The sequence below is a fragment of the Puma concolor genome, chromosome D3 (genome assembly GCF_028749965.1).
Source record: "Puma concolor isolate L17-30 chromosome D3, mPumCon1.1.hap2, whole genome shotgun sequence".
Taxonomy (NCBI): domain Eukaryota; kingdom Metazoa; phylum Chordata; class Mammalia; order Carnivora; family Felidae; genus Puma; species Puma concolor.
The window spans coordinates 24,615,299-24,637,543 of NC_141678.1; the positions used below are offsets into that span (position 1 = coordinate 24,615,299).

Genomic DNA, 22,245 nt, shown 5'->3' on the forward strand with positions numbered 1-22,245 from the left:
TTTCTTTTTTTGTCAATGGTCATACCTTTTTGTCTTGAAGTCTACTTTATCTGCTACAAATATACTCACTGCTACTTTCTTATACCTGTTGTTTGTATGGTCCATCTTTTTCCATCTCTTTACTTTCTATTTAATCTGTGTCTTTAGTTTGTTAACTGCAGATAACATCTAGTTTGATTTTGCTTTTTTATTGATTTTGACAATTATGGCCTCTTAATTAGAGAATTTCACTCATTTAACATTTAATGTCATTATTGATGTTATATTTAGGTCTGTTATTTTACTGTTGGTTTTCTGTTTGTCCCATTTATATTTTGTTTTCTGTTCTTCCTTTCCTACAATCTGTGGTTAATTTAATCAGATAGGTTTTATTTTAACTTGTCTATTTTTGCATTTATTTTAGTGGTTGCTCTAAGATTGCGTTATATTATCCTTAAATTTTCACAATGTACTTTGAGCTAATACCATACCACTTCCCTTAAAATGTAAGCGCCTCACAACTTTATAAACCCATTGATTCCTTACTCCCTGTTCTTTATGCTGTAGTTGTCACATATATTACTATGTCTATATTCTTTGTAAACTTCACAATACAGTGTGTTTTTTTGTTCTATACAGTTATATTAAAGAATTAAGAGGAAATATCTTTTCTGTTTACGCACTTATTTATCATTTATGGTACTTGCAGTCATTCATAGAGATCCGAGTTTCCATCTGGTATCATTTATCTTCAGTCTAAAGAACTTCATGTAGCATTTCTTGTAGTGCAGGTGTGCTAGTAATGAATTCTTTTCATTTTTACTTACTTTAAAATGTCTTTATTCACCTTTGTTCTTGAAGGATATTTTTGGTGGATACAGAATTCTAGGTTGATGGATTTTTTTAAAAAAGCAGTTTGGGGCGCCTGGGTGGCGCAGTCGGTTAAGCGTCCGACTTCAGCCAGGTCACGTTCTCGCGGTCCGTGAGTTTGAGCCCCGCGTCGGGCTCTGGGCTGATGGCTCGGAGCCTGGAGCCTGTTTCCGATTCTGTGTCTCCCTCTCTCTCTGCCCCTCCCCCGTTCATGCTCTGTCTCTCTCTGTCCCAAAAATAAATAAACGTTGAAAAAAAAAAAAGCAGTTTAAAGTAGTCTTTCCATTGTTTTTTGGTCACTATTATTTTGATGATATGTCAGTAGAATTGAAAGTATGTAGAGCATGTGCTAATTCTTTCTTGATTGCTTTCAAGATTTTCTCTACTTTGGTTTTTAGCAGTTTAACTGAAATATACCTAAATGTGGATTTCATTATATTTTTCCTTCCTCTGCTACTTTGAGCTTTGGAATCTACAGATACAGATCTTTACCCAAACTTAGGAATTTTTTACCTATTATTTTTTCAAATGTTTCTTCTTGCCCATTCCCTCTTTCCTCTGTTCATGAGACTCTGCATTACTCTTAAGTCTTTCAGTATTGTGCTATGTATTACTGAGGGTCTGTTCACATTTTAAATCTTTTTTTCTCTATATTCTTCAGATTTGAAAATTTCTGTTAATCTGCCTTTAAGTTCAATAACTCCTTATTCTGTCATCTCCAGTCTGCTTTTAAACCCATCCAGTGATACCAAGTTTGAGATTCCCAAAGACTATTCTCACTTCAGACATCAACCATGAGCATGGGTCTCCAAGACCACCCTCGGGTTCAGTAATTCACTAGAAAGACTCCCAGAATTCACTGACAGCTGGTATACTCATGGTTATGGTTTACTACAACGAAAGGATTCAGATTAAAGTCAGCCAAGGGAAGAGACACAGGGCAGGAGAGTTCTAAGCAGGAAGCTTTCCGTTGTCTTGTCCCAGTAGAGTCACAGACAGTGCCAGTGCCTGAAAAGCAACAATATCTGACAATATGCACAGACTATTATCAATCAGAGAGGCTCACTTGAGCCTCGCTGTCCAGTTTTTATTGGATCTTGGTCTCATAGATAGGTTGACCACCTGTTGGGCAATCTTCATTTCCAGCCCTCCAAAGGTTGAGCTGAAAAGCCCCACTGTAAATCACACGGTTAGCATCAACTATTTGGCAATGGTCAACACCCTCATGTAAACAAAGACACTCTTAGAGCATTCTAAGGGCTTAGAGATTGCTTCCCAGAGCTGGGGGTAAAGTCCAGACCTCTCTTTGGGCAAGGTTAATTCTTTACTGCATAAGTGAATTTTTTATCAGACATATATTGTATTTTTAGCTTTAGAATTTCCATTTGTTTCTATTAATAAACATTTCAGTTTTTCTGCTAAGATTTATGTTTGTTCACTACATCTATTTTTCCTGTACATAGCCAAGCCTATTTATTGCAAAAGCTTTTAAAACCTTGTTTGCTAATCCTGTGTGAGTCACCTCAGAGTTAGAACCCCGTTATTTTTTAAATCCAGTATAGTTAACATACAGTGTTGTGTTAGTTTCAGGTGTACAATGTAGTGATTCAACCATTCTATACATTACTCCGTGCTCCTCATGGTGAATATACTCTTAATCCCCTTCACCTGTTTCACCTACCTCCCCACCTGCCTTCCGTCTGTTAACCATCAGTTTGTTGTCTGTAGTTAAGAGTCTATTTCAGAGGTAGACCCTATTGATCGCCTGTTGTTAATGTTGTTTTATAACAGCTTTATTGAGATATAATTCACATACTGTGCAGTTTACCCAATTAAAGTGTATAATTCAGTGGTTTTTAGTATAGTCACAGAAGTGTGCATTGATTGCCTTTTGTTTTGAATATGAGTCACATTTAATGTTTCTTTGTATATTTAATAATATGGGATTATATCCAATATTGTGAATGTTACTTTAGAGAGACTATGGATTCTGATATATTTCTCTTAACAGTATTTTGTTGTTGTTGATCTTTTACCCGTTAACTTGGCTTAATTCAAGCTCCAAATTCAGTCTTTGTGGTGGGCTGCAGCTGAAATCTGTGTTCTGATCTTTTAGCTTTAACTGGGCTGCTTAGATTCAGCCTTGCACATGCATATTTCAGGAGCTAGAGATTGGGGTAGAATTTATACTCAGAATTGAAGGCTTCCCACTGTGGCTCATTCTTCTAGTTCTCCAAGCCAGTAACATTGTGTTTCTACCTGTGTTATAGCCTGACCACATGTCACTAATTGGGGCTTTCCCTCTGGCCACGACACCCCCCCCCCCAAAAAAAAAGGTTCCCTGGCATTTCAAAAATAGGAGACTTAACCAATGCTATTCCTTTCTTCAAAGGGTCAACTCCAACCCTCCTACAGTTCCTCGCTGATTTTGGTTACACGGTGTCTCTTTGTGGATTCCTCCCCCTGCATCCCTCCCGGCCACTCCCCACCCCCTGAGACCTTATAACTATAAAGTTGGGCTTTATATAGACATGAGCTGGTCTGAAAGGAGTTTCTCCTCCATTACTGGAAGTGGAGCTCCTCCTATTCATTTCGGACCATTAAAGTTTGCCTTGGGCACCTTTGTCCCCTGGAAAGATCAACAGTGATCTCCTCATGGCTGAGTTGAGAGATCTTTTGACAGTTCTTTTTTTTTTTTTTTAATTTTTTTTAAACTTTTTTTTTTTTTTTTTTTTTTTTGAGACAGAGAGAGACAGAGCATGAACAGGGGAGGGGCAGAGAGAGAGGGAGACACAGAATGAGAAGCAGGCTGCAGGCTCTGAGCCATCAGCCCAGAGCCCGACGCGGGGCTCAAACTCACGGACCGCGAGATCATGACCTGAGCTGAAGTCGGCCGCTTAACCGACTGAGCCACCCAGGTGCCCCGACAGTTCTAAATTTCCTAGTCATATGCAGCATTTGTATCCTCAAACTTTTCCTTGAAATTCTCTCCTCTTCTATTGTCTGTGAAGTACTGCCCTCCTGATTTTCTTCTTGACTGCTCTTTCTGGACCTTTTACATTGGCTTTTATTGTCCCTCTTCTAAAAAAAAAAATAAGCAATTTAAAAAAGTTACAAAAGTGATACTCACTTCTGTAAAAGAAAAAAAAATCTTATGATACCAAAGTGTATAAAGTAGAGAAAGGTCCACCTTCTTACATTATTACCTTCCCTGTTCCACTTCTCACAGTTAACCACTGTTAACAATTTGGTTAGAATCTTTCCAGACCTTTTTAGTATGTACATAAACACGGGGCAATACAATCCTATGTATAAATATACACATGTCTACAGATTATTCCTTTTTTTCCAAGACTTCTATCATAGTACATAGATTTTCTTGCAGCCCGCTTTTTTTATTCTACCTTCTAAGGCCTTTCTCTGTGTCATTCAGATAACCTACCTTATTTTTAATGGTTCCTTTCCATTGTATTGCCATTTGTTAAGTATGGGAGTTCTTGTCTTCTGTTCCTTGATTGTTTTCTGTTCTTTCTTTGTATATCTCCCTTTACTGTTTTTACCAGCGTACCTTCAACTACAGCTTTAGTGTACATTGTTTCTCAATCCATACGCACCAGCACTGACCTCCTGCCTGAGCATCATTTTCAAATTTCCATTGGCCTGGTGGATACTCCTTCCGATTTTCATGCTGATCTGTCAGAGTTAGTGAGTCCAGATGTGAAGTCTCTTTGTCCTAAATTGAATTCTTCTAGCTTCTCTAAGTTTGGTGATGACAGCCTTACTCCTCTGGCTATCTGTACTAATTTTCTATTGCTGCTGTAACAGCCACAAACTTAGTGGCTTAACACAAATTTATTTTATCAACAAGGCTGGTTTCTTCTGCAGGCTCTAGGGGACAGTCAGCTTCCAGTGGCTGCCTGGATTCCTTGGCTTGTGCCTCTTACTCCACGTACAGCGTGCAGCATTCCTTTCTGCTTCTGTCACTGCACTGCCCTCTCTGCCGCCCCGACTCCTTTCGCATCCCTCTTACAAAGACTGTCATGATTACATCAGACTCCCCTGCACAATCTAGGACAGTCTCCTCACCTCAGAACCCTTAATTTAATCACACCTGCAAAGGCCCTTTTGTCATATAAAGTGACATTCACAGGCTCTAGGAACTAGGACGCGGACATATGGGGGCGGGGGTGGCATTATTCAGCCTGTCTTAGAAATCTCAAATCATCTTTGATTTCTTCCCTTTTTTTCTCAGTTGACTGACAGTCTAACAGTTGTCAAATAAATATTCTCATAAGGGTTCTTTTCTTTCATTGTCCCTCCCTGGTTGCCCAGGTGGCTGCATTAGCCTACTAGTTGGGTTTTCCTTACCACCATGCCCTCCCTTCCATGTTTCCTCCACCCCACACATCAGTATGAGACCGATTCTCCCAAAACTGCTCTGCAGGTAGTAGTTGCTACACAGTGCACACAACTTTGTGGTCAGGGTCCTTACCTTAAAGTGGGGCTTGTCACGATTTCTAGTATTTAACTGCACTGTTCCTCTGTACATACTATTTACTTTCCCTGAAATTGGGCTTTTCCACCTTCCCTTATCTCACCACACTGGCTGTGCTCTTATCCTTGACTATATTTCCTCAAGCTGTTTTTTCCACTTAGGCCTTTTGCATCCCTATCTTGCTCGTCTAACGTTTACCCATCTTTTTTTTAGGATCATTCTAAATACTGTTCACTACTTGAAGTCTCTTGATAAAAAGTAAGTCTTTTTCTCATCTCAGCCCTAGGAACACTTTCAAAATTTCTCTTATTTATATTCAATCACAAATTTTGGTTGTTTGTGTACTTGTATAGGTACCTCTACTGGATTAGAACTCAATGGAAGTATGAAGAGCATTCTATCTACAGTCTCTGTATCACTGAGTGGAACCCCTATAACTATATCTACATAGTGGATGCTCAGTAAATGCTTATATAGTTACATTGAATGAGTGAAAGCTTATCCCCAGATGTTGTGCCCAGATGATTGGAGGAAGAAGAGTGGTGCCTTTTAAAAGAAACAGGAAGGCTGACAGGAAGAACTAGTTTGGGGAAGCAGGTGATGTTTGGTTTTGTGCATGTCCCATATGCATTTCTCTCACTTAATGTAACATGATTAAATGCTACTGGAAAGAGGTATTAAGAGGGCATCGTCTCAATGGCATTATTAGATAAAGACAGAAAGCCAGCCCGTGAGACTGAGTTAGGATCACAGAGGGTAGAGGGGATCCAGGTTGAGGTTAGGGAGAAGACAGCTTCAGGACGTGGAGGACATATCACTTTGATATCACAGAAGCCAAGGACAGTGAGATTTGAGCCATTAAGAAGGTTTTCTGACAATAGAAACTTCCTGTGCACATCTGAGGGGGAAGTGGCTAGAACTTGTGGAGATGGAGAGGAGAAGGTAGAGAAGACAAGAAATCTTTGCCCTTGGTGTTCAGCATGTACTGATATTTATTATCCACCTTTATTTATTTGAAGATAAAAGAAGTAGAAATGACTTACACTCTTCAGATTTCTTATGAACAATAACAAATAGCCTAGCTGTTTTCTAAGCATGTGTCTTTGTGAAAATATTGTTAATGCTAATTTTGGCTTAGAAAATGCCCATCTTTTCTTTTATACTCAAAACAACTGTAGTCGCATGACAGTACTTCTGTAGCCTCTGGGTTTTTGGTGGCCTTCTTTATGATCCTCATTTAGGCACTTTGGAGTCAGATCTCAGGCAGTAGAGTAGGTCACTGGAACAAAGCCTCAGTTAAAGTCCTCAGTCATCATCCTAGGTCTTCTCATTCACTGGGGACAATTGCCTCTCATCTTACTTGGGGTGAGCTACAGTCAGGAAAGTGAGAAGGGAGACCACTAAAAGGATGGCTAGTTTCAGTTTTTCTTTCCTTCCTCCCTCCCTTCCTTTCTCTTTCCTTCCTTTTTTTCCTTTTCTTTGTTTTTTTTTTTCTCTCTTCCTTCCCTTCCCTTCCCTTCCCTTCCCTTCCCTTCCCTTCCCTTCCCTTCCCTTCCCTTCCTCCCCTCCCCCCTCCCCTCCCCTCCCCTCCCCTCCCCTCCCCTCTCCTCTCCTCTCCTCTCCTCTCCTCTCCTCTCCTCTCCTCCCTCTTTTCCCCTCTCTCTCTCCCTCCATTATAGCCTTCCTTCCAGATGAGGGTGACCTCTTAGTTTGCCACTATGCCCCTGGAATATGTATAAAGGTGAACACATTTCAGAAGCTACTTCCCACATACAACAGTGTCCAGGCTGGTTTTGTTTCTAGTATTGGGTCAAATGTGAGAGAGAGAGACCCCATCAAATCCTGGGGTCAAATGTCTAATAATCCATCTATGGAAAATAATTGAAATTTAAAAAATAACTGTCCCTTTTTAGTCGAAAAGACAGATCTAGAAGGTAGCTTCTTTGGGAGAGAAAAGGAAGTGGTTCATGAATTCATTTGTTCATTTAATCATTCATTCTTTTGTTCAACAAACATTTATTGAACATTAGTTATGAGATAGGCACATTAGTGCCTACATTTTAATGAGAAAAACCAATGTAGTTCCGGCCCCTATGGAGCTTATGGTTTTCCATCTAACAAGCATGTACTGAGACCTGCTCTATGCCACATTTGCATTCACTTTCATATTTAATCCTCTCCACAAACCTATGAGGTCAGGAGTATTAATTAATTTTACATATGAGAAAATCACAGCCCAGGTAGGTTAAGAAAACTCGATCCATTTAGTCTCAGGAGATCCATAGTGTGAAAGACTCATTAAGATCTCATAAAATAATGCTTGGCCTTTTTGTACCATGTTTTCAAACCATCCTGGGAGTCATGTGTCAGAGTAAAAGTTTGGTAGTTCTTCTGGCGGGTATACATCAGGCCTCTCATTTGCAGTGCCGCAAATGATAAATGATAATCGCCAGAAGCGCTGACTTTCAGCTGTTCTAATTCTCAGATTTAAGAAATGTCACCTAAATAACTATATTTAAAAATTAAATTTTGGCAACGTGAATCAGAAAGTTCTGAATCCCCAAGGAAAGGGGGACAACACCATCATATAGGTCTGCATAATGGATACACATATTGTACCTTAATTATATATTATTCCTGAATAAATTTTATGAATTAAATCATGACTATGAAGATAGGTAGAACTCAGTATTCTAAAGAATCTTATGATAAATTTACTTTGTATATGAAAAAATATTCTATAACCTGGCACTCACTCTATTTCGTCTGTTTTTCACATTTCAATTTTTATGTGTTGGAGAGAGGGAGAGAGACCTGGCTTTATAAGTAAAATGTTTATAATAATTGTGGGTAGTAATTAATTTACACTAATTGAGTGTTTTCTTTGGAATTCCACAGTGTGATTTATGGGGCCATCTTCATTTTTTTTAACTTCTTTTTAATGTTTATTTATTTTTTGAGACAGAGAAAGAGAGAGAGAACATGAGCAGAGAAGGTGCAGAGAGAGAGGGAGACACCGAACCCGAAGCAGGCCCCAGGCTCTGAGCTGTCAGCACAGAGTCTGATGCAGGTCTCGAACCCACAAACCCATGAGATCATGATCTAGCCAAAGTTGGACACTTAACTGACTGAGCCACCCCGGTGCCCCATATGGGGCCATTTTCAAAATAACTGCTCAAGATGCCAAAGGGTCTTTGAGACATCCCTTAGAAGTTCTTGGCATGGCAATGTGATTTCACCATATTTGTGTTTTACAGCACTTGTTGGTCTTTCTAATAGCCCTGTGAAGTACACTATTGTTATTCAGAGATTACCGAATGTTTGTGCCTCACCCAAGGTTATAGAGTAAGAGGCAGACTTGAGGCTGGACTTGAGGTCTCTGATTTCCATGTCCACAGACCCTTCTGTGAGGGAACATACCCACTAGAAGGGTGGACTCCAGTAAGGAGCTATGCTAGGATTACCCCGCCTAGGGCTCAAAGCCAATGATGCTTCCTCTTCTGCACACCGTCCCCCCGACCCAACCCTTCATAGTAGAAGATGGAAAAGAAGAAGCACCACTAGAAGGGTTATAGGTCACCTTGAAGCAGTGGTCCCTGCTTGTGCCCAGGGACAAAACAGCAAGTGCTCCTAGAGAAGTATAGGCACCATCAGAACGGAAGAGCCCTTTCTTCTCTTTTCCCAGAGAAGCTGTTGTCTATTGAGTACTTGCACTGAGATAGACACTTTGCGTACATTATTTCATTCTCACTACAAAGCTGTGTGGTAGGCATAGAAGGAAAGATGCTGGCTCAAATTCAGTGGCAAGATCCAAACTCAGGTCCGTATACTGTCCTTTAATACAGCTCACAGGCCCACTCTGGGACCCACACATTCACTGAGCAGTTAGTTCTGCTTGAGAAGTGTAGCTGAGACTACACAGATCGTCAGAATCTAATAATGTCCATGATATAGGAAGCCAAAGCACGCACCTCTGCTTTCCATTCAAAGCAGTTCCTGTTAAGTGTCATGAAAAGGGGAAATGTAAATAGCAAAAAAAAAAAAAAGTGACCCAGAGATGGAAAAAGATATTTCTAGACATCTAAAAGAAAGTAACAGGAATGTGCTTTCCCTGCCTGAAAGGAAAAATGAGAAATGGGGAGCATCAACCAAGACAGGAGTTTTTCTGATCAAGCACCAGAGGATTCACAGAAGATGATTCAGACCCTCATTAAGGTTGTGACATGCACATCCCGTGCTGTGCCCCACACCTATCAGTGCCTAATAAATATTAATAATATTTACTCTCTACTTTAGGTCAAGATTTGTCACCCTGCTTGTCTAGACATTGCTATTTAAAAGGAGCTGTGATTTGCTTACAGATACAGTGCATCTGTAAACATGTGAGCAGAGGCAGACGGGGCGGTAAATCTTGGTCAGAGCCGCACTTTGGACCGTTGCAGGAGAGGCTGCAAAACTGTTGTTGGAATAATGAAGTGGATGCTTGCTGCCAGATCCCAGAGTTCTGTCTCCAGCAGGCAGAGTCTCGCAGTAAATTAGCTTATGTTTCAGCTTGGCAGTTGGCACTTGGTTCATTTGTAGATGCTAATTGTAATCTGATGTTATCAGCAGCAGGTAATTGAAATGGGCTTGATGAATTACTTAATTTCTTTTAATAGCTGAGTCTTCAAGAACTGAATAAAGAAGATAAGGTGATCCGGAGGAAAATACAACAGCTCTATCTTTCTAATTAGTGCTTGGAGCTTTTTTCTTCTTTACACAAATGATTATGAACATGTGAGGCTGAATAGGTTTATGAGTCAAAAGCCCCCATGGGGGCATTTCCCATTAGGCAGCCCGGTCCTGAGCATTGATAACACTTCTGTTAGGACTTCAGAGAGGAACCCTTGAGTGATCACTTTGAAGAACATTGATTTCTGAACACAGTTGTGTTTTCGCAGACTTAGGTGGGCACCGCCTGCCAGGAGCACTGCCACTTTGGCACACGTCCTACTTACGGTTCCTCTTCTGTGGCTGTTTCCTGCGAACGGTGCTGCCTGGCACCACGCGGTGAGCAGGGAAGCTTCACAACGATGTTAGTCATGGGCTCCTGCCACCCACACCTGGCGCTGGCACCTCCCACACCTGCCTGTCCCTAAGTCTTTCCATCTGTAGCCGTTCCTTTGTTACCCCTTGCTTTGCCAGCAGCGATGGGTGCAGATGTGACCCTGGGTCCTGCCATCTGTGCCGGGCGCTGCACGCTGGACCCTGTTACGTGACGGCGATGAGCTTTGGGGTCTTTCTTCCAGAATCACTTGGCTCTGCTCTTAGTTTCATGTTGGTTCCTTAAGGAAGCCATCTGTTTGGGGTGACTTTGGAGGAATTTACGTTTGACCAATTTTTTCTGCAGAAAATTGAAATAACAGCAGAAAAGGTAGAGTATTAGAATCGGGCCTCTTAGACATGAGATGGCATGGCATGTGATTGTTCAGACCGTCTCTGTGGTTCTCTGGCCCGGTGGGTTCTGTTTACAGACATCTTTGCGTTAGAGGTGCAGACTCCAGGTCTCTAAGCCTCCGCCACGATTGTGGCCGTGAGTGCCTTTGCTGGGAAGTGCATTGCAGGGATCCTGGTAGTGTGCTGCTTCCTGATCTGAATGGTAGTTATGTGGCTCTGCTCACCTTGGGAAAATGTGCTGAATTGTATGCCTGCAGTCTCATACCTTTCTGACAAAATGTTATACTTTAAAGGTTTACTTTTAAAAACACATTGCGGGGCGCCTGGGTGGCGCAGTCGGTTAAGCGGCCGACTTCAGCCAGGTCACGATCTCGCGGTCCGTGAGTTCGAGCCCCGCGTCAGGCTCTGGGTTGATGGCTCAGAGCCTGGAGCCTGTTTCCGATTCTGTGTCTCCCTCTCTCTCTGCCCCTCCCCCGTTCATGCTCTGTCTCTCTCTGTCCCAAAAATAAATAAACGTTGAAAAAAAAAATTTAAAAACACATTGCATTCAGGGGTAGAGTGCACCTGGGAATGTACGTTTTTCTTGATTCCACCCAGGCCCGTGGCTTTCACTACCATGCACCACCTTCCCAAACCCAGACCTCACTGCCTTTTTTTTTTTAATGTTTATTTATTTATTTTGAGAGAGAATGAGAATGAGTGGGGGAGGGGCAGAGAGCGATCAGACTTCCTTCTGAGATACCCGTCTATTCCTGCTTCCCACACACCCTCATCCAGAGGCCCCAAAGAGGTCTCTCTACAAGTCTGTGACCTCATGTTGTGTGTTCCCTTTTTCTGAACACGGCAATGCAATCTCAGTGCCCAACCCAGAAATCTCAGAGTTCTCCTGGGATCCCTGCCTCCTTCCCTCATGGCCCAGACCTGCTTGGTCAAAAGTCCTGAGAAGTCTGCCTCCCCATACAACTTGCATCTGCAAGGCTGTGTTTTCAGACTCTTGTCATCTCTTGCCTGGGTCATTACAGCATTTTCCTCCATGTTGGTCTCCTAGTTTCTCCAGATTATTTTTACAACCCTGCAGTGGATCCCCATTAACTTCAGGATGAAGTCCAAAATCCTAGGCCTGCTGTGAGATTTCATATACTATATATATATATATATAGTATATATATACTATATACATATATATAGTATATATGTATTACATATATACACATATTGTGTATATGATATACATATCTGCCCCCAGTTCCTGGCACAGAGCACCTAAAACTCATTTAATTCCATACATGATAAGAACACTAGGAGCACCTTTGTTCTAATGAGGTGACTGAGTGAACTGGATGGCTCCTGGATAGGGGCCTCATGACCAGAAAGACCAGGCCAAGAAGTGAAGGTTGTAGTTTTCAGCGCCACCTAGAGAGTAGGGAGGGGCTGGAAATGAAGTTAATAATTGATCATGCTGACCAGAGGGAACCTCCATAAAATCCCCGTGATAGGGAGTTTCGGAGAGCTTCTGGGTCAGTGAACACGTCCATACCAGGAGAGTGATGCACCCCAACTCCAGGGGGACAGAAGCTCCTGGGCTTGGGACCCTCCCAGACCTGCCCTGTGTATCCCTTCATCTGATTGTTCATCTGTGTTCTTTATTGTATCTTTTAATACACTGGTAAATGGAAGTAAGCATTTCCCCGAGTTCTTGCTCTAGCAAGTTAATCAAACCTGAGGAGGAGCTCATGGGGAACCGCCAGCCCGTAACCGGCCAGTCAGCAGCACAGGTGGTAACCTGAGCTTGCAGCTGGCGTCTGATGTGGGCCTGGGGGGCAATCCTGTGAGACTGAGCGCTTCCTTACCTGTGAGGGCTGACGCTGTCTCTGGGTGGATCGTGTCAGAATGACATTGTAGGACATCCAGCTGGTTGTCAACGACTTGCTTGTTGTTTTGGGGAAAACCCCCTACACGTTTGGTGACCAGAAGTGTCTGAAGTCCGTTCTGTGTGAGTAGTAAAGGAGGCTCCGAGGAGAGAAACACAAAAATGAACAACTGGATTTTTCCTTGTGTAGGAAGGATAAAACCGAGTTTCTCTGTTTATACCTGGCATGTGTATTTTTCGACAGCCCTCAGCATTCAAAGGAATGGTATTGAGCACCTACTTGTGTATCAGAACCGGCCAGTGGCTGTTTGGTAGACAAACCAGGCAATTCAAGTGCTCACAGGGAAAGTACTTTGTGATTTCAGAAAGGATTACGGGGGTGTAAATAGGGAGACGGGTTGTCAGAATACTCTTCTGTGAGGAACTGGCCCCCGTTCATCTCACTGATGCCATTTTCTGCCATTATCACCCCTCACACTCATTGCTTTCCAAACCTCTGAGCACTTTTATACCTCCATGGCTTTTCTCATGTCATTTCTTCCACCCTGAATATCTTTCTCTTTCTCTCAAGCCTTTGAAGTCTTATTTATTTGTTCATACTTCAGACAGATGTCCTATACGCTTAATCAAGCCCCCCAGGCTCTTCTAGGAAATTTGGTGTTCCCCTTATGTTTTGTGCTTGGCACTTATTAAGTATTATCATTATTTACCAACTAGATCATAAATGCCAAGAATAGGTAAGGTATGTATCTTAAATTTTTTTGTGTCCTTATTACCTAGTGTCCAACGTTTGGTCCACAGTAGGCACAGCACATGTTGTAATTTGGATGGATGAAGGATGGTGAGAGCCAAGCACTATGGAAAATGCCTGGAATTACTAACTGGAGTCTGAAGTCCAAATAATTTCTCACCTCTTTCATATTTACTGCGTTCATCCATTTGTGCCTTAACTGCTCCCTTTAAGTTCAGATATCGTTCCGGCTGCCTCTGATCCCATTGCCAGGAAGGCTAATTCTGGGAAACAATGGCAGTTTCTGTATATTTTATATCGGACCTTCACATTCTCATCGGTGTAAATGATCACTAAAACTCTTTATTGCTCTAAAAAGTTGAAACTCTACGATCTTTTCATGGAAAGACAATGTATGTGGAAGCTAGAACTTGATTCCTAAAGCCTTTTAAATGAACCAAAAATATAATCAGCTTGAGAAATAGTGAAACCAGCAGGCAGTGATTAGGTTTTATGATGCCATTTTAATTTTACTCCCTGCAGTTAGGAATACTGAATCGAGCAGATTTTTCTCTTTCTTTTACACAGTCCTTCTCCCGATAGCTAAATGAGACAGTCTGATTAGCCGGCTAACTAAATAATATATTAACCATTTTGGATCTTCAGCCAAGAAGTTTACAAAGCAAGGCCCTTTGTGCAGGTTTGAAGAACCCTAATATTTTTTACTTTTGGACAAGAAGATCACTAGAGTATCACACTGTTTCTTCTTTTAAGTACATGAATGTAATGGTCTATTCTCTGCATTTAACACTTAGCCTTAGAGAAACTGATACTAGCTGTACTTTTTAGGTATTCAAATAACAGGTTTCATAGAGAATATATGAAAAGGCCTTTGTGATCTCTCCAACACACCCTTGAAGTAGCACGGAAGTCATGATAATGATGAAAGCAGTGACACTCCTGGAATGCCTCCAGTGTGCTAGCGCTATACTTGATGTAGCTTCTTCGGCAGTGTTTTATTAGCTCACTTAAAAATTCACAAAGGTATGGCCTCTTATTCCCATCCAGAAATGAAAAACCTAAAGAACAGAGAGGTTAGTTGTCAAAGGTCCCCCGGAAAGTGTGTGGCAGAGCTGGGCTTTGAGCCCAGAGCCGTCTGAACCTAAAGTCCGCGCTCTTTACATCATGCCCCACTGCCTCTCTAAAGCGAATGCCGAAAATTATTTAGGAAAGAGCTAAAGCTCTAGCACTTTTGAGTGACTAGGACCATTTGACGTTGTAACTGGAAAAAATGGAAACTGAGCATTTCCCTTCATCCACGGCTTCTTTTCAGTCTCACTCATCCCGCTTTCTACGGGACACGCATACCACAGCTACAGACTGAACGCAGGGCAGAAGTGTGGCTGCTCACATACCTCAACCTGAACTCTCCTCTCTTTTCCAGCATGAAATCCACAAGAGGCTCAAGTGTTTAAGACTCTCTTCAGCATAATTAGTAATTTCTTGGTGCCGTCAAAATGTAGCTTTCACCAAGAGCCATTTTCAGCATGTTGTTCCGCAAATTCTTCTTAAGGCTGTCTCTGACACAGCAGAAATTGCATTTGTTGAATTGGATTAAAGCTGGAATGCAACTTCTAGTGGGTATTGCTGACTCAGCGTGTCCCCACTTGACTCTGAAACAGCTTTGTTAGCTCCTGAATACAGGCACTCAGTTTTCAATGAATTTTATAAAGTGGTCCTTTCTGCCCTCCTTTGAAGAGTTAAGTTACTTGGGGAAGTGAACGCTTTCATTTTCTAGTAAAGATTACATCGGTGCCATTTAAAATGTTTCCAAGAGCAATTAAAAAGTGAAGTAAATGCTTTGTTGTTATGTGTCCAATGTGCTTGTAAAGCAAGCCCTCATCAGAACAACCCCACTGGCAAAAAAAGTAACGGATTTGCGTTCTTGAGCCAGAATGTCAGAGTTGGCCACTTATTGGAAACAACAGCAATTCTGTAATTGCATTTCCTTGATTCAGATGGAAGGTCCCATCAAATCCATTATCTAATACCGAATAAGACAAAGACAGCTTATAACATGGCCCAGCTGTTGGAGTGCTCTGGAGGGAGATATAATATGCTCTGTGACTCAGTAAGCAGAAGGTAATGGACTAAAAGTTATCAAGCCCTTCACAACAAGGAGATCTGGAGTTTAACCAGAAATTTCAGACTGTCAACCTTAACAAAACAGATGGTGTTCTCCAGTTCACAGCACCATCCGGCGAGCTGGCATGTCTGCCTTGACAACTCCTGGTGCTTCTTAAATGCCTGATGGAGAAAGACATCCTCTTTGTCATCAGTGAAGAACCTGCCCTACTTTGTGTGTGACAAAGGGAGTCAGAAGTACCTATGTGCTAAATCCTTTGGTGAATATGCCTTTATGACCTTTCTCCCCTACTCCCTTTCTGCCCTCTGATGCGGTGACGTTCTGCATAAGAATCCCGTCGGACTGTTCTTTTTCCTTCCTGGTACCATAGAAACCACTGAGGTTGTATGCTGGTTTCTCCATTTTGATCACTGAGATGTGCCATTCACAGGTGGCTCGTCTTCACTGCTAACACTACAGGCTTTTACAGTATTGTACAGCAAGGATGACTGTGTAATTTATCACCGGGACAGTCTCAGGCACCCCCGGGATACAGGATATAGAGTCGCCCTGCATCTAGCATGCCTATGAAACACCTGACTGCTGGAGTCAGATGGCCTGACTTTGGATCCCAACTATGCCACTTACAGGCTTTGTGATATTGGACAAGGTGCTCAGTTGTTCTCTGCCTTGGTTTCTTCATCTGTGAAATCAGCATAATTATAGCACCATGAGTTAATATGCATAAAGCCCTTAGAACAATGCCTGGCACATAATAAATGCTCAAAAATATTATAATCACTATCATCATCATAGTTTTCTGTTATGTGTGGGAGGAGTATACCATTTGTTAATCCAAAACTAAGATGCTAAGAGAAAGGTGAAAATACTACTGAAATCCATAGCATTTCTTACGCTTCAGACAATTCTGATCCATTGAAAGTTGAAGGTGGTTATCAAGGACCAGCAGTACATTTTATTTCTTCATCTCTTTTTTCCCCCCCTCCAGCTTTCTTGAGATAGAATCGTCGACACGTCAACTGTTGTATAGGCTTAAGGTGTACAGTGTGATTATTTGATACGTGTACGTATTGTGAAATGTTTTACCACGATGAGGTTAGTAAACACACCCTTCACCCCACACAGCCACCGTTTTGTTGTTATGCTGAGCTCATTAAAGCCCTACACTCACCGCAGGTTTCAAGTGTACAGGATAGTGTGGATGACAATAGTCATTGTGCTGTACATTAGATACTCAAACTTATTCTTCTAACTGACCAAAGTCTCTCCACTTCCCCCACCCCTCAGCCCCTGACAACCACTATTATCCTCTGTTTCTGTGAGTCTGATATTTCTAGACTCCACATATAAGTGAGATTATACAGTATTTGTCTTGCTCTGTCATTTCACTTAGCATAATGTTCTCAAGGTCCATTATGTTGTTGCAAGTGGCAGGATTTCCTTCTTTTTTATGATTAACATTCCATTACATATGTATATGTAATATATATAAATACAAAATTAATAATATATTATTGTATATAATTCATATGTCAATGTAAAACATATTTTTAAATATATATTTTGTATATATTTATATATATTACATGTATTATGCATTTATTATATATTTTACATATATAATACATTTTCTTTATCCATTCACCCATCAGTGGATGCTTAACTATTTTCTTTGTCTTGACTATTAAGAATAATGCTGTAATGAACCTGGGAATGCAGATTACCTTTTTGAGATAGTGTTTTCATCCTCAGATATGTACCCAGAAGTGGGATTGCTGGATCATAAGGTAGTTCTATTTTTAATTTTTTGAGAAACCTCCATACTGTTTTCCATAGTGGCTGCACCAGTTTATATAACCAACAGTGTGCCAGGGTTCCCCTTTCCTCTGCATCCTTCAGCATTTATCTCGCTCTCTTTTTTAGTGTTTATTTATTTTTGAGAGAGAGACAGATGGACAGACAGACAGGGGGAGGGGCAGAGAGAGAGGGAGAACACAGAATCTGAAGCAGGCTCCAGGCTCTGAGTCTCTGAGCTGTCAGCACAGAGCCCAACGCGGGGCTCGAACTCACAAACCATGAGATCATGGCCTGAGCCGAAGTCGGACATTTAACCGACTGAGCCACCCAGGTGCCCCGGCATTAATCTCTTGTCTTTTTGATAACAGCCATTCTAACAGGTGTGAGATGATATCTCATTGTGGTTTTGATTTGCACTTCCATGATGATTAGTGATACTAAGCACCTTTTCGTGTGCTTGTTAGCCATTTGTATGTCTTTGGAAAAACATCTATTCACATCTTCTGCCCATTTTAAAATTAGATTGTTTCTCTGCTATTGAGTTGTGTGAGTTCCTATGTACTTTGGATATTAACCTCTTATCAGATATGGTTTGCAAATATTTTCTCCCTTTCCATAGGCTGCCTTTTCATTTTGTTGATTGTTTCTTTTGCTGTGTGGAAACTTACTAGGTTGATTTAGTACCACTTGTTGATTCTTCTGGTAACGTATCCAAAATAACCCTTGCTAAGACTGATGTCAAAGAGCTTTTCCCCTGTGTTTTCTTCTGTGAGTTTTCTTCATGTTTTATATTTAAGTCCTTAATCTATTTTCACTTAATTTTTGTGAGTAGTGTAAGATAGGGGTCCAATTTCATTCTCTTGCATGTGGATCTTCGGTTTTCCCAGCACCATTTATTGAAGAAGCTATCCTTTCCCCACTGAGTATTCTTGGTTTCCTTGTCAAATATTAGTTGACCATGTATACATGGGTTTATTTCTGGTCTCTCAATTCTGTTCCATTGGTCTGTGTGTCCATTTTTATGCCAAATACCATAGTGTTATGATTATTATAGTTCTGTAATATAGTTTGAAATCAGAAAGTGTGATACTTTTGGCTGTGTTCCTTCTGGAGATTGCTTTGGCTATTCAGGGGTTTGTTTTGTGGTTCCATATGAATTTTAGGGTCGCTTTTTATATTTCTGTGCAAAATGCCATTTGAATTTTGATAGGGATTGCAGTGACTCTGTAGATGTCTTTGAGTAGTATGGACACTTTAAAAATATCAACTCTTCTAATCTATGAACACATGATACCTTTCCATTTATTCATGTCTTCAGTTTCTTTCACCGATGTCTTACAGCTTTCAGCATATAGATCTTTCATGCCCTTGGTTAAATTTATTCCTAAGTATTTTATTGTTTCTGATACTATTATAAGTGGGAGTGTTTTCTTTTCTTTTTTGATAGTTTATTGTTAGTATGTAGAAATGCAACTGATTTTTAAAAATTTTATTTATTTAAATTCGAGTTAGTTAACATACAGTGTAGCACTGGTTTCAGGAATAGAACCCAGTGTTTCATCACTTACATATAACACCCAGTGCTCATCCCAACAGGTGCCCTCCTTAATGCCCATCGCCCATTTAACCTATTTCCCCACCCACTGCCCCTCCAGCAACCCTCAGTTTGTTCTCTGTATTTAAGAGTCTCTTATGGTTTGCCTCCCTCCCTGTTGTTATGTTATTTTTCCTTCCCTTCCCTGTGTTCATCTGTTTTGTTTCTTAAATTCCACATATGAGTGAAATCATACGATAGTTGTCTTTCTCTGACTGACTTATTTTGCTTAGCATAATACACTCTAGTTTTATCCACATTGTTGCAAATGGCAAGATTTCATTCTTTTTGATCACCAGGTAGTATTTCATTGTGTGTGTATGTATGTGTGTGTATAAATATCACATCTTCTTGATCCATTCACCAGTCAGTGGACATTTAGGCTCCTTCCGTAATTTGGCTATTGTTGACAGTGCTGCTATGAAGATCGGGGTGCATGTGCCCCTTTGAATCAGGAAACCAAATCAACATATAAAACTCAGTGCTGACCCTGCAGGTGCCGGCAAATGATTTTTTTTAATGTTTTTATTTTTGAGAGAGAGAGAGAGAGAGAGAGAGAGAGAGAGAGAGAGAGCATGTGCAGGGGAGGGGCAGAGAGAGAGGAAGACACAGAATCCAAAGCAGGCTCCAGGCTCTGAACTGTCAGCACAGAGCCTGAAGCGGGGTCGAACTCACGAGCTGTGAGATCATGACCTGAGCCAAAGTCGGATGCTTAACCGACTGAGCCACACAGGCATCCCCACTCAACATATAAATCAACATTTATATGTTGATTTTGTATCCTGAAATTTTACTGAATTAATTCATTAAGCCTAACAGTTTTGGGTAGAGTCTTTAGGGTTTTCCATATGTTGATCCTGTCATCAGCAAACAGAGGCAGTTTTACTTCTTCCTTTCTGATCTGGATGCCTTTTGTTTGTTTGTTTGTTTGCCTAACTGCTCTGGCTAGGATTTCCAGTACTGTATTGAATAAGAGTAGTGAAAGTGGGCATTCTCATCTTGTTCCTGATCTCAGAGGGAAAGCTTTCAACCTTTCATCACTGAGTATGGTGTTAGCTGTGGGCTTGTCATTTATGACCTTTATTATGCTGAAGTGCGTTCTTTCTATACCCAATTAGTTGGGAGGTTGAATGTTGAAGGATGTTGAATTTTGTCAAATGCTCTTTCTTCATCTACTGAGATGATCATATGATTTTTGTCTTTTCGTTCTGTTAATGGGATGTATTATATTTTTGATTTGCATATGTTAAATCATCTTTGAGATGATTCATCCCAGAAGTACATCCCACTTGATCATGGTGTATGATTCTTTTCATGTGCTGTTGGATTCAGTTTGCTAGTATTTCATTGAGAATTTTTGCTTGTGTGTTCCTCAGGGGTACTGGCCTATAGTTTTGTTTTCTTGTAATATCCTTATTCAGCTTTGGTATCAGGGTAGTGCTGACTGTGTAAAATGAGTTCAGAAGTGTTCCCTCATTTTTAATTTGTTGCGAGAGTTTAGGAAGAATTAGCATTAATTCTTCAAATGTTTGCTACAATTTACCTGTGAAGCCACCTGGTCTTGGACTTTTCTTTATTGGGAGGTTTTTGATTACTGATACAATCTCTTGTTATTGTTCTGTTCAGATTTTGTATTACTTCATGATTCAGACTTGGTAGGTTATATGTTTCTAGGCATTTATCTGTTTCTTCCAGATTGTCAAATTTGTTGGCATCTAATTGTTCATGATAGCCTCTTTTGTATTTCTGTGATATCAGTTGTGATGTCTCCTTTGTATTTAAAGTTTTATTGATCTTGGGTCCTCTCCCCTTTTTTCTTGAGAAGTCTAGCTAAAAATTTGTCAATTTTCTTTACCTGAAAAGAAAACCAGCTCTTAGTTTTGCTGATCTTTTCTCTGACTTTTCTATTACTGATTTCTCCTCGGGTCTTTTTTATCCTCTTCCTTCTGCCAACTTTGGACTTAGTTTGTTCTTGTTTTTCTAGTTTGTTGAGGTGTAAAGTTAGGTTATTTATTTGAGATCTTTCTTCTTTCTTATATAGGCACTTACCACCATCAATTTGCCTCTTAGTACTGCCCTTGCAAATTTCTGTAAGTTATAGCATGTCGTGTTCACATTTTCATTGTTTCAAGATATTTTTTAATGTCTTCTCTGACCAGTGGTTGTTTAGGGGTGTGTTAATTTTCACATATTTGTAAAATTTCCAGTTTCTGCCTGTGATTAATTTCTTAGTTTCATACCATTGTGGTCAGAAAAGATATTTGGCGTAATTTCAATCTTAAAATTTGCTGAGACTTGTTTTCTGACCCAACATATGATCTGTCCTGGAGAATGTTCCGTGTGTGTGAGAAGAATATGTTATATTCTGCTGCTGTCGGATGGAATGTTCTGTAGATGTCTCTGAAGCCCATTTGGTCTGAAATGTTATGTAAATCCAGGATTCCCTTATTGATTTCTGGTCTGGATGATCTATCTATTGTTGAAAGTGAGGTATTGAAGTCCCTACTTTTATCTTATTGTTGTCTGTTACTCCCTTCAGATGTTAATGTTTGTTTGTTTAATATGTGTAGGTGCTCCTATGTTGGATACATATCTATGTACAATTGTTACATCCTTTTGACAGATAGACCTTTTTATCATTATATAATGAACCTCTTTATCTTTTATTACAGTTTTTTACTTAGAAGTCTATTTTGTGTGATATGAATGTACCTACCCCTCTGTTTTGGTTTCCATTTGCTTGTAGTATCTCTTTCTATCCCTTCACTTGGAGCCTCTATGTGTCCTTGAGGCTGAAGTGAGTTTGTTATTGGCAGCATATAGTTGGGTCTTTTTTTTTTTTTTCATCCATTCAACCAGTCTGTGCCTTTTGATTGGAGACTTTAATCCATTTACATTTCATTGTGTTCTCTCATGACTGCACAGTCTTCCTCTGATTGTGTGCATGGCACTGGAGGCCAGTGATGGGAGTTCAGCCAGGGGCATGCAGGTGGACAGCTGGCGGGGCTAGCCCTGAGCATGCATATAGTGGTGGGGGTCAGTTGCAGGGGAGTAGGCTGGTGTTTTGCACTTGCACAGCAGCATGGGCCTAGGCTTCCTTCTTGTGCAGTTCCTGGGCTCCAGTGAGGGAAAAGAGAGGCGGGGAGGCACTCAGGTGGCTGGCATCGGCAAACTTGAATAGATATGGGTTGAAAACCGGTGAAATCTGTAGATAGTTTGCAGCGGCTATGCTTGCTCTTGGTCTCTTCAGTGTTCATAAAAGCAATGCAGTCTTATACAGAGCAATTCACTGTGAATCACAGACATTCCTACTGTGTGGCTGCTACTG

General features: G+C 40.8%; 1 protein-coding gene and 1 long non-coding RNA gene across 5 annotated transcripts in view; one reads left to right on the plus strand and one right to left on the minus strand.

The window, feature by feature from the left end:
• Positions 1 to 22,245, plus strand: part of TTC28 (tetratricopeptide repeat domain 28) — a 640,216-nt gene that overhangs the window by 460,920 nt on the left and 157,051 nt on the right. The window lies entirely within an intron of this gene.
• LOC147575414 (uncharacterized) lies at positions 13,885 to 15,821 on the minus strand. The gene is made up of 2 exons (XR_015242371.1): positions 14,796 to 15,821; positions 13,885 to 14,459 (listed from the first exon to the last, which is right to left on the minus strand). It is a non-coding gene; the product is annotated as an uncharacterized LOC147575414 (long non-coding RNA).